Genomic DNA, 13,681 nt, shown 5'->3' with positions numbered 1-13,681 from the left:
AGGGAGGCTATGTTTCAGCTGTATAGGGTCCTGGTGAGGCCACACCTGGAGTACTGTATGCAGTTTTGGTCTCCTTACTTGAGAAGTGATATACTAGCACTGAAGGGGGTGCAGAGGAGATTCACTCGGTTGATTCCAGAGTTGAGAGGGTTGGATTATGAGGAGAGACTGAGGAGGCTGGGATTATACTCATTGGAATTCAGAAGATTGAGCGGAGATCTTATAGAAACATATAAGGTTACGAAGGGAATAGATAAAGTGGAGGCAGGGAGGTTGTTTCCACTAGCAGGTGAAACTGGGACTAGGGGACATAGCCTCAAAATAAAGGGAAGTAGATGTAGGACTGAGGTCAGGAGGAACTTCTTCACCCAAAGGATTGTGAATCTGTGGAATTCCCTGCCCAGTGAAGCGGTTGAAGCTACCTCACTGAATGTGTTTAAGGAAAGGCTAGATAAATTTTTGAACAGTAAAGGAATTAAGGGTTACGGTGTGCGGGTGGGTAAGTGGTGCTAAGTCTCAAAAAGATCAGCCATGATCTTATCAGATGGCAGGGCAGGCTCGAGGAGCCGGATGGCCTACTCCTGCTCCTAGTTCTTATGTTCTTATGTAGTCTGGAAATGCATCCTTTACTCTGAATTTGCTGCCAACCCCCTTATTTGAACATTTGTCAATCTCCAGGTGCCCATTCTTTCAACGAAGATAAAGATCTGCCTCCCAAAAACTGTCTTAACCACCTCATCACTGCTACCTTTACCAATTTCCATTGATTCCCTCCCCATATCCACCAATATGTCATCAAACCACCCTGAATCTCATCTAACAGGCATAAATCATCAGGCAAAGGGGCTATGCTCCGAAAGCTTGTGTTTTCAAATAAACATGTTGGACAAAATCCTGGTGTCATGTGATTTCTGACCTTGTCCACTCCAGTCCAACACTGGCACCTCCACATTAAACTTTCTGCAACATCCTACATGGAGAGAGGTTGGGAAGTGTAGGGTGTTGGGGTGGGAGAGGGGGAAGGGTGACGGAGGAGCATATGTGGTGGAACTGCAAAAATCCAAGTTGCAATAGGCTGACACTGAGTAGAACAGGAAGGTACTCTATTGTAAAGGCATTCACATTTGCATGCTAACTTCACACACTATCTCCTGATGAGGGATTGGAGAACTGCTGGTGCTTTTTTGGATTCTTCCGAAACATGTGCCAATGCCTCCTGTGAAAGAGGATAAGAATGAAACAAGAGGACCCCCTTCCTATTATTCTGTGAAAGAAACTATCGTTCTCTTTCTTTCTTCCATGTTCTTCTTATTTACTATCCCAACTTTAATTTGTTTCCTTCTAAAAAATACACAGTTTTTAATTTCCTTCCCTTGTGTCACAGATTTTCCTCCAGAGAAGCTTTGTTCTTTTCTGCTCTTGAATCATCTCATGTGAACAGGAAGTGATTCAAGTACTGCTATGAGCAGAGAAAATTACTAGGTTGGCGAACAAAAAGACAGGCTAGGAACAAGAAACAACCACGCAACTCATCTACCTCTTCCTGTTGTCGAGGTGCACACTCAGGACCTGGTCATAATGCATTTGTTTCCCTGCTCTCTTTACAGGACAGTGTCCTTCTGGAAACAGAATTCTGTCCAGGGGCAGGATTGGGTTCTTGGGTCAGCATAAAATGTGGGGGGGAAGGGTCAGATCTTTGCACAGAACAGTCACCTGGCAGTGCTTTTCCCCAAATTACCCAATCAGTGGCCACAAAAGGAGCATTCCATCCAATTCAGGGTGGTGAGTGAGCACTTGAAGCTGGAGGAACAATAGGAGGCAGTCCAACTTGAAAGAAATGAAGCCAACAGTTTGGGTATTTCAGAGGGAGTAAATGCACTTGCATAACCCCATCCTACCTCCAGAAATGTGACCCATAGAGGGGGATTGTTTGTGATGGTGCTGGTAAACCAGTACACGGATCATCGGGCTGCATTTCCACATCCAACCGCTTCCATGAGCGCAATCCAACTCCCTCCCCCCATCCCACCTTATATATGAGGTGAGAAGTTTCTTTAATTAGCAATTCTTATGTTTGGTCTGTACACATTGGATGGGTGCAATGGAGGCCCATTCATTAACATTGATTCATGCATAGGGGCTAAGATTACATGCCACTTTCTTCCAAATCTTAGAGCAGGGCATTGGCACAGTTATATTCCTCATGAATTCAGAGTTCCAAAATGAAGCCCCAGTGGCAATAAAGCCGCGGCAATTCATTTCCAAGTCAGGATGGCATGTGAGCTAGACAGGAACTTGATGGAGATGCCCACCACCCATGTCCTCCTTGATCATAGGGATCGTCAGACGTCACTCAGAAATTGTGAGGCCTGATGGAGTGCTCCTGTAGACCCTATAAAAAATGTTCCAATTCACCAACAAGGCATTTCCACCGCCTCATCCCAGATTCAATCCTCCACTCCACAGACTGTCATTTATTTACATGCAGAAATTGGTAGATTTTCTGCTACACTACGCCAGTGAGCTATGCTGGAGAATCCATTCAATATACATAACTAATTTGGTAAAATTTAGATGAGGCCCAAACTTATAAATAGTTTGCCCTCCCTTATTGTGGCTTTTGGTGGACACCACAATTGCAAGGCAAACACTGTGATTGTTCAGAGTCTGACTTGAAAATTTGATTGTGACAATTATCTCACAATCCTGAAGCTTTGCCTCAAAATTCTCACTCTTTGCAGAAAATGAAGTTTTGTGCAAAATTCATTTAAAAGTAAAAATCTGCTGAACAGCTCCTGAAAGGCTCCCTGTTGGATTTCAGCTGGGGAAAATGGTCAGATCACCCAGTCTTTGGGACTGAAATCACAAGGCCCACTGACCTCAGGAACAGATGCCTGATGGGCCCCAGGAATTACGAGGCTGATTGGCATGCCCACTTTTGACCTTGACCCCAAAGCTGACCATTTCGGCTGAAGTGAGTTCGGACTCTAGAAAGGCTACCACAAAGTAGGCAGGCTATTAGTCTCATTAAGAGCTCACTAATCTGGGATTAATGAGGACCACAGGGAATTTCAAATAGGTGTTCATTTTTCCAATGGTGGTGTAACTACCTAGAGGTGGGCATAAAGTGGCAGGCCAGAACATCGGTATTCCCAAACATTTCCAGAATCTCCCTGCAGCCTGAGTGGATACAGTCATAGGAGATTCCAATGAAGGGAATGCATCCATCCATCCCTCCAGTGTTGTTTGGGTATTCCTTTGTAAACTTTTAAATTAACTTTGTTTTAGAAATGACTTAGAAGGCACTTCCTTTTTTAAGCATTCTCTTAGTTACTTAACTTCCACTGTAGCCAGGTTCTCCTCTCATGTTGCTTGGCCAATGGTTGGCCCTCTAATTTTGAGAAGCTGCCCACTGCCTTTAATTGACAGAGGCCAAGTCTCCATGCTATTAAAGGGATGATTTAATCAAAATTCCAACAAGTGACTGTCTTCCCCCAGAAGGTGGGTTCAGAAACTATAAACAGTTACAGCCCCTGCTTCCTGCCCCAAAGTTAAAACTTAGTCACTGATCTTCACATTTACCTACCACTGTTGTAATTATGTCTGGGAATTGGCCAAAAGCAGGATTGGGTTTAGTTCTGATGTCCTGCTAGTACTGAATAGGGTCCTGACTATCAAGTTCCATACAAAAATCATTTCAATGTAAATTGTGTCCAGCCAGCATCCTCAGGGAAAAACTACCAAGAGTAAATTTATAACAGTAGAACTTAAAGAATTTTTGTGCACTGTGGTATGGATGGAAAGCTGGCACTCCAGCACTCTGTGCCAGGAAATTTCAGCCTTGTACATCAGTGCAGAGGCACATCCCTACAAGCAAAGATGGAAATTCCAAATCTTGGTGGATAACAAGACAGCAGGAACAGCAGACCAACTCCCCTGCCCCCTTACAATTAAAGTTTCTTGTGTATGCTGTGAAAAGGCCTTGAGGAAAAATACTTCTAAACTAACCAAATATCCAATAGAAAGAGTGTATTTGCCTTCAAAATTGTAAGAGACTTTGTAGATCTGTCTGTTTCATCATTTGCCACCTTTATGCAATACTGTCACCACTTCATAAATATCTAAATATTATTTGCTGTGAGTTGCTTTTAAGCAATAGAAATTTGTGGTTTTGAGACCCAGTGATGTCACAAAGGTGATAATCTTAGAGAACTGAAGAACTATTGTCTGCTTAAACTCTTCCGTAGAAATCATAGCCAAAGATTGTAGGAAATCTTCATCAAAAACATGACCCTAAAAGTATGTACTCACTCCACCTTTATCTAAAAGACTTTTGTAAAGTGTAGCAATTCCTGTAGAACCATGAAGTCAAAAACTAAGTAGAACATAGTTGTAAATGGAATCATTAATTTATAGGAGGATTCTGGTAACCTATTTACAACATATGTAACCCAATGATAAGAAACCGAGAGGTAAAAGTATAAATTTATCTTTCGGTAAAAGGAAATGGAAATTTGAAATCAGTAATTGCTATTTCTTATTTAAGCCTCTGTCAGACGGTCTAAAGGAAATACAAATGTAAGGCTTAAATAGAATGTAGGTAGGTTCTGATTAACTTGTCCTCATTGAATGAATGTTCTCTATTGCTGTACACGACATGCCAAACTGTGAGGAGAAATTCAGATGTGCTGCATTTTGCATTTGCAATGAATTTCAAATTTATAAAACTATTTATCCAGCAGTCAAATCATGCCCATCACATGCATACATGTTGACTGGCCTGTACTTGGATAAGCAAAGTCACAGCAAGTAAACATTTTTCTGACAGTGCTGTTTGCAGTATAGCCTCTGGCTATTTGTTCACCAGTAGCCTGGCTTTGCTGACATCATCAGTTTGACCAAGCTACTAAGGCCAGCATGGTTGTAACATTTTTTGTCAGGAGCAAATCAATTGTGCAACTGAATTAATGCTCCTCTAGTGCATAAAAGCATTCGCTGGCACAGGGCCTTCTGCTGAATAGTACTGAAATGCAGAACAAAGTCCATGTGAGGCCATACTGGACTCAACCAGGTAAATGTGCATGAAAGCCATACTGGTTTCATAAAGGGCCGGTCAAAGCCATCCATTATTAAAGAGCATTATTATTTCATTTAGGCCCGTAATAATTGGAACCAGTCATAGGGTTTTCACTGTCATATTATTTTTGCTGCTGTAAGTTCCATTTTCTAAACTAAAGACCTAAATTTGGAATCGTGAAATGGTAGACAGTGGCTGGGCTACATTATAGCTCCTTGTTGTTATGTTCCTAACCTCACTCCAGTGAACTGAATAGATGCTGAGCAGAGGTGGAAAATCAGCCACTACAGACCACCAGCATGCATGATGCCAGTTAGAGTGGGATGATCAGAGGGAAAGAATATGGTCTACAGGCAATCCTGTTGAGGAGGAAAACTGATGGTGGGAGATTACAGTAGGCAAATACATGGGTGAAGGTTTAAAATAAATTGAATGAGAGCTTACTGCTTGCATACACCAAAACACTGTAGGTTGTACATCTGAACCCATTAGAGCGGCAAGGCAAATGGCATGGAGTTTAGCTGTTTCTCCATGCAGGCTTGCTCTCTGTGGACCTGTTCTTAAAGAGAATTTGTTACCATATTGGAGCATTTACAAACTAACCACAGCCTGCAACATAACTAAAAAACCAAATCAGATGAAAATTTGGCAAGTTGGTCCACAACAGTAATTTCTTACCCATGTTGAATTTGTTGTCATGTGAATGTTTCAAGTGTGTGGGTTTTTTTCTTTTTGGTTTATATTCAAAAGCTTAAATGTTTGAATAATTCTGGGTGTACTGAAATTTCACTCATCATGAAGGAATTTTCCAGACTTCTTGTTAAAAAATTAAATAAACAGGGCTTGCTATTGATTCAAACAAATCCCCCAAAAAGTTTATTTTCCTCATTCACCTCGTGAGAATGTCTATGTGTAACTGCAGCTGTGGTCTGTGACCCAATTGCTTCTTTGCATCAAATATCACATTGCTATGCATGGCACTGTTTGCAAATCAGCAAAGCGCAACTAGTTTTTTTTAAAGGTGACAGTGCCCCTTTAAGGGAATCAGCTGATCTGATGATATTTTGCAATGAAAGAAAGCAAAGACCAAGACTTAAAAGACTTTGAATTTTGAAGAGCAACATTTATCTATGTTTCTTTTAATCTTATTTTTGGGGTGTATGATCAAAATGCCACTTATTTGTTTATTAAAAGCTGGTGTGTCATCAGGCCTGAGATTCTTATTTATAAAAACACTGTATGTGATGTTGTTGCTGCTGAATGAGCAGCCAGATCAGGAGATTAGTGAAATAAAAGCTATCAGTGAACAGGTTGAGTCTGCACTACTTTTTTTAAAACACTAAACATTGTTTGAATGATCTCAGAGACAGGATCTTCATAAACCTGTTTTGCTAAACATATCAGCCAGAAACTCCTGATACCATAAAACTGTAAAATATTTGTTATCTGTGCAGAATGTAACCCCCTTTTTGGAAAATCTTTTTGGAAAGATTTGTGTTGCATGTTCATCGCATAAACAAATTCATTTCAATAGACATATTGTTGTTTTTGTTATGTTTTATGATAATCCATTGACGCATTTAATGACAACTTGCATTTGAAGAAGGTAGTACAATGTTCCAAGGTATTTCACATGATTGAGAGATGCAACTCTGGATCAAACATGGCTGATCAAGAAGCTCTACCACCTTACCGCCTGCCATAGACATATCAGAAGGATTTACAAGCTGAAAACCTGTTTGGCTACATTTCCAGTTTGATTGATAACTACAAGTGGTTATAGACACGTTGACGTGGTCCTTTGAACACCAAGACATGTTGCAAAAAGGGATTTACGATTAAATGAAATGGTTGCTAGAAGGATTTATTTAGTTAAAGGAATGTAAATGGATTGAAAAGGATTCTATGAATGTAAGATTTTTTTTCAATATTTTGAAGATTGCAACAGGCACTAAAAATTGTTTAATTAATCTTTATTCTTTCTTATCACTGCATGCATCCAGAGGTCTGCTCATTGTGGTTACACAGTAAGTTGGTATGGTAAGGTAGTGAATGGGAGGAATGGATTTAGATGGGTTGGAAGAAGTAAGAAGGCACTAAAAGAGATGCAGGGGTAGGGGTCATCCTCACCTGCTGGCGGTGAAGTTTACTACCTCTCTGAAAGACTATGCAACTGGCTCCTACCAGGGAGCAGTGTGTAACCTGTGTAGGGTCTTTCAGTCATGAGTCCATAATTCAACAGAACAGTGACCAAGGTGATCTGCACAAAGGCATACTGGCTTATTTCATTCCCCCATGACAGGGTCAGTACTGCAGCAGAAATGTAGGTGGGCTCCCCCAGATGCAGGATATCATGGCCTGCACACATGTGGCACAAAGTGGGCTGTACCACAATGCTATGGAAGAGGTCAATAATAACCACTACAAGGCCCATGTGGAAACATTAATTAATCTCACAGGGAAGCTGTGAGAATGGGGAATGAGTTACCTTGGTAACAGGTGATGGCCTGCCCAGCTGGAAGTCAGATTTATTATAACATCTCTGAACAAGTTTTTTAGAAGAAAAAATAAAACAGACCCAGAAATGAGTCTCCATTCAGGCTTCCTGAGCTATTCTAGGGTTCCATTCCATTCGATTCCTAATGTGTCTGATACCACTTTCTAGAGGTGGGTGCCCACTACCCTGGCAGCCGCTTTGCCTTTTACATTCTGCAGGGCTCTCGTGTACCTGGTGTGTTTCAGGGTCTGGGTGCCTTACAAGGCTGATCACCAGGGATAAGAGCTATCCACTGCAACCTATTGACTGATGTGGAGGCTTAATGCTGCCCATGCCTCAACCAGGGCCATGACATATCAGAGCACATGGCTGTTGAAAATAAGGTCCCACTGCTTGGACCTACTGAGGGTGGCAGCAGAGAAGTAGTGGAGGGATGGTCCAGTAACTCCAGAGACTGTCAGATTGTCCTGCCATACTGTGCCCTGTATTGTTGGAGCTGGATGTTGAGAACTGGAGCAATTGAAGCAGTCTTCTGAGGGGGAGAATGAGGACTCTGGGAAGGAGGAAGTTGTGATAGTCCATGAAAGAGTTCAAATCTATCAGGTGCTACAGGCTGAACCTCATTGACACCTGCTCCCAATAGATAAGTGCAGCAGACATTCATGCACTGCAAAATGGTGTCTGGTCATGAGGGCGAAATCTGACTTGCATTGTCAAGATGAACTCAGTCTCGATTGGTTGTTTGCATTCACTTTTGCTGTCTTTAAATAAAAGCTCATGTTTGTATTTTTTGTCTGTGTGGTAAGTTCCCCTACTAACAATGTCAAGCTACAGATCTACATGGGCATTAGAGACAGGGTAATACCAACTTAGAGGATGTTCACACAGGATATAGCTATGACCAGGTGAACTATGTCATTGCAGTTAATAGCGATGAGGGTGAGACAATAGGGTTGCATGTATGAGGGACTGTCAGCCATATTAACTTTCTGCCATGGGCAGCTGTGCCATTACATTGCGACCGATGATCAATGCTGGATTGCAGCACTTGCCCAGGTGCTTGGTGGCCTTTTAAAGCTGGCACAGTTGCAAGGATGCTGGTCTTTAGCAATTATCCACCAGGTGGTGAGTTCATCTGGGAATGGTGCATGATAAATGGGGTTGGAATCAGACATGAGAGAAGGCATAGGGTTTTGGTTTCTAATTAACACAGCAATTTTGGTAAGGTATGGCAAGAAAACTCACAAGGCCTCGTGGCAACATACCCTCCAAAAAATTCAATACAATTCAGACCAAGTCAAAAAGCACAAGATTCAATCCATTAAGTTTTGAAGATGAGCCTTTATGAAGGACGGCAGTCAGGCTAATGGACATTTAGTCAGTGCAGATGCCATGCGCAATATGAAGGCACCTCTTCCGTATTCCCAAGATCCAGGGATCTTTGTGGATCCTTGTGATCATATAGCCAAATGCTGATTTTTCTAAACTTGGATCACAGAACCTCAAGCATCGCTGGTAGTGGGAAAAATCACTAGTGATTGTATCTTTAAAATTTCGATGGTGCTTTTGTTATACGTACCACATGGCATTTTAGCTTCATGCACCAGAGATTCTGGCACAAAGGATTGTTCTGCAAAGTGATCAGAAAAATGTCTGTGTCACTAATTCCTTGTTCAACAAAAGAAAAGGCAAAATAAAGATCCAAACAAAACACGTTTAAATCCAAGCAATTTGTATTAAAGGTTCAAAATTACATTTCCAACCTAAAACTAGGAGCCTTTAGATGATTTGCCTTCACTTTAAATTGATAGCATATTAACAATTCAGCAGTCTACTGCAATTATAATGATGCGGAGGTGAGTTTGAACGGCATTATTACATGCTAACAATGCAGCAGATGTATTTATCTTCTTTTTCCAAGGCATTTTCTTTCCTTTTCTTGTTTCAGTATCCATGTGCTCTTTGCCACCTCCTGATTCTTGATGTTTGAGATGGTGTGTGAACAGCCCAGGGTAAATTCCTTCAATATCCCTCCCTCTTTATCAGGGAACTATTCAACCTTTTCTAGATTTGTTTTTATGTCTGACTCATGCAAGGCTGAGGAAGCCATGGGTTTGAATCTACTCATTCACTCCACCCTCCAAGCCTTGTGACAGATTATTCAAAGCATGAGAACAGAAAAGTAATCTATTGAATGTAAATTTCATAGTGAAACAAACAGGAAGAACAGGTATTCTTTGTATCATTGAAACATAAGATTGTACATTGGGAATTGCAAGGATCAGCATCCATGCACAATATCAGCTTATTTATTGCTATTTACAAAAATTTAAACGATATCATTGTGGCCCAAGTACAGATGTCAAACATCTGTCTGCCATCTTCTGGCTTTAGAAAACATATGGTTATGATATGCAAACAGCATTATATACATAGAAAGAGTCATTTTTATCCCTCAATGCATGGTACTGCCATTTTATTATGAAGGTAAACATACCCAAATGTGCAATTGTCCAAATTAATACAATCTGATGTTCATTTCAGGGTTTCTCAATTCATTGACCTTCCCTTGATCACAGCTTCAACTCATGAGGCCAGTCTGTAGTTTTTCCAATTTGCAGCACGCACTCTCCTTTCCCTGACCAGTTTTTCCCAAGCCATATTTCGGTATAATGTAGTGTTCTATATAGAGTCAAAGAGATAAACAGCACGGAAACAAACCCTTCAGTCCAACTCGTCCTTGCCAACCAGATATCCACATAGATCATGTTCACCGCTCTGCCATCATCAATCCTTTTTGTTACTTCTTCAAAAAAACTCAATCAAGTTAGTGAGACACAATTTCCCACACACAAAGCCATGTCGACCATTCCTAATCAGTCCTACTAATTGGGTCCTGGGGATTTATCCACACTTATGCATTTTAAGACATTCAGCATATCCTCCTCTGTAATATAGACATTTTTCAAGATGTCGCTATTCATTTTCCCACGTACTCTAACTTCCATTTCCTTCTGCACAGTAAACACTGGCACAAAATACTTGTTTAGTATCTTCCCTTTTATTATTAGGTTGAGTTTAAATGCATGGTAGAACCTGCAAACCTGCACTCTGGAACCTGGTAAGATACAAGCAAGTACCTTTGAATTAAGTTGAAACTATGACAGCCATTGGCATTTGGCAATAGGTTTGTTTGAAGATCATACCATACCACCTCAACTGCTTTCCCCAGTTAGGCTAATCGCCTGACAGGACGGAAAGTGTAATGTCACCAGTGAGTAGTTAGAGATGTTTGTGTGACAGGTACACCATTTTCCAGTCAAGCCACTGTGATTCTGACAGCCAAGGCACAAGAAGAGATAAGCAAGTTATCACACGTAATATAGATCAGATACTAAACATTTCCTTATTTTGTCAACTGACTGATATTGTTACAATCAACTTGTTTCTAAACTGTCATTTCTTTAAAGCAGCAATTGGCTTCACAAATGTCTTATCAATGTTAGAAAATGAGAGTACATTGTAGAATGAACCAGGATAAGGTGAATTGCGAAAAATGCCAGTTTTAATTATTTCATGTTTTGTAACAAAATGTGTTACCAGTGTTAAGATATTGCTTATTCTTTAAATGACAATAATCTTTACAATATTCACAAGAATTTCAAATAGCCACAGCAGTAAATACCTTATTTGACAGACAGCTGGGCGGTAAAGTTAATTTATATTTTCTAGCATTCATTTTTACTATCCGCGTGTTGCTATCAAATACAGATGCAAAGCTGGGACTCTACTGCCAAGCCTCTGGCCCTACCACAGCAACCAGATGCTGAAAGCTGAGCAGTTACCTGCACAGAAGGAAACAAAACAGTAAAGCTTCTGAATGATACACAATGATCAGACTCATCTTGTACATCTTATACTGGAGTTCCAGAATAGCCAGTGCATTCATTTTCAAGTATTACTGTTTTGTTTTATGCACTCTAGAATTGCTTCTCCTCCATTTGTAGCAGAAACAACTGACCTCTTCTACATAGATAGATCGCTTATAAGAAAAATTCACTGAGCTGATACTGCTCAGAACCTCTGTAATTCATGAGATATACAAAGAGTATGTGTGTGAGGCTTTAATTCTGACAGCTTTTCTGTAGCTGCAAGTGTAAATTGGGAAATTAGAATCATAGAATCATAGAGTTTTACAGTACAAAAGGAGGCCATTCAGCCCATTGTATCTGTATCGCCTCCCGAAAGAGCTACCCAACTCTTCCCATTCTCCAGCCCTATCTCTGTGGCCCTCCAAATTCATCACTTTAAAATATATATCCATCTCTCTTTTGAAACCTCTTGTAGAATTCATCTCCACCTCTCTTCCAAGCAACACATTCCAAATCCTAATAATTCGCTGAGTAAGGAAGTTTCTCTTCAACTCACTCCTAGCTCTCTCGCTGACAGATTTGAAATTGTGACCATTAGTTACTAAGATACCAACTAGTGGAACCAGGATATTCTTCTTTACACTGTCAAAATTGTTCATAACTTTGAACACTGCAATAAGGTCACCTTCTTAATCTTCTCTGTTCTGAGGACAATAAGACAATTTCTCTGATCTTTCCTTGCATCTAAAATCCCTCATTCCTAGTATCATTCTTGTAAATCTTCTTTGCACTCTCACCAAGGCTTTAACATTCTTCCTTAAATAAGGAGCCCAGAAATGGACACAATATTCCAAATGTGGTCTGACCAATGATTTGTGGAGATGTAGCATCATTTCCTTGCTTTTATTACTCTATGCCTTTATTTATAAACCCAAGGACCCAATAAAATTGAGTTATGGAAGTATTTAGTTTGTACTCTCAATTAGCTTTGGTGATCCTAACTTTGTAGAGTCCTTTGAGAATTCTATGTTCTTTGAATTTTGCCTTCATGCACTCCCATTCTGTCCTTCCCAGATGCTTAGGCTCTAAATTGAAGCTTCCCAAACTGTGGGTTGTGTCCCGAGTGATACGGGAGATGGGAATTTGGGGTTGTGAGCTCCAAAGCAACAATGGCTTTTACGGAGTTGGAATGAATACTAATAACTGCAAAGTCCTTTTAAATTCTAGCATCTTTTTCCTAATGGTGAGTGTGGCCTAATAGATTTTTTGAAGCCAGATTGCTCCTGCAAAAAAATGTCTGCGGAAAGATTGTTTTCTTTAAAATAAATTCAACAATTTAAACAATTCCCACCATGCTGACTTTCTCTCCTGCCAGATAAGAAGGTAAAACAGCTTCCTCCCCTCACAGCACTCAGGAGCTAACCCCCCGCCAAACACTCAAGTGCTAAAACGAACGCCCTCCCGGTGGTCACACAAAGTCTGAGCCATTAAAATTGGATCACATCAGAGAAGTTTAGAAAACATTGCTCTAAACTCTGAAATATCGCACGAAACTTATCCATCTCTCCATTTCTCAAATCTGTCTCTTTCAGCAAATTTTTAATCAGCTGTCCTAATATCCCCTCAAGATTCTCAGCATCAAATTTTATCTAGAAAGGCTCTGATGAAGCATCTTGGGATATTTCATGATATGAAAGGTAAGCTGTAAATGCAAGTTGTTATTGTTGCTCAGTACAGCTTAAGGTAAAACATAGTTGAAGGTAATGGACAGAGAAACAGAAATTTAATATGCACAGAACGAAAAGGTCATGTTTTGAGACAGGCTGATGGGAATATGAAATTAGAACGGTTCAATTCCATCACTTAAGAGGACAACAGCAGTAATATCTCAGAGAGAGGTGCTCAATACAAACTTTTTAAACAAAAAGTTATTAAAATAAAAACAAAATCAATTTAAAGGGTAAACTTTGGGATAATCAAATAAAAAGATCAAACAGTGCGCTCCAGATGCAAAAGGTATCCAGCATTCTACGGATTTTAAGAAAGAGTAGCGAGAACTTAGAGAGTGGAATAAGCCTATTTGTTTCAGAATGTGCCTCCCCAGAAGAAGGAGTGATGACACCCTTATAATTTGAAGACGTAGCACCCACCACAGAAAAAAAGGTCAACCTAAGTAAGGAAGTAATGTTTGTGGATTGGGCTGAAATCAACCTGAATTGGATTCAACAAGTGACA

The sequence above is a fragment of the Rhincodon typus genome, chromosome 7 (assembly GCF_021869965.1).
Source record: "Rhincodon typus isolate 14 chromosome 7, sRhiTyp1.1, whole genome shotgun sequence".
Lineage (NCBI taxonomy): Eukaryota > Metazoa > Chordata > Chondrichthyes > Orectolobiformes > Rhincodontidae > Rhincodon > Rhincodon typus.
The sequence above is the reverse complement of the archived record's forward strand: the minus strand, read 5'-3'. Positions refer to the sequence as shown.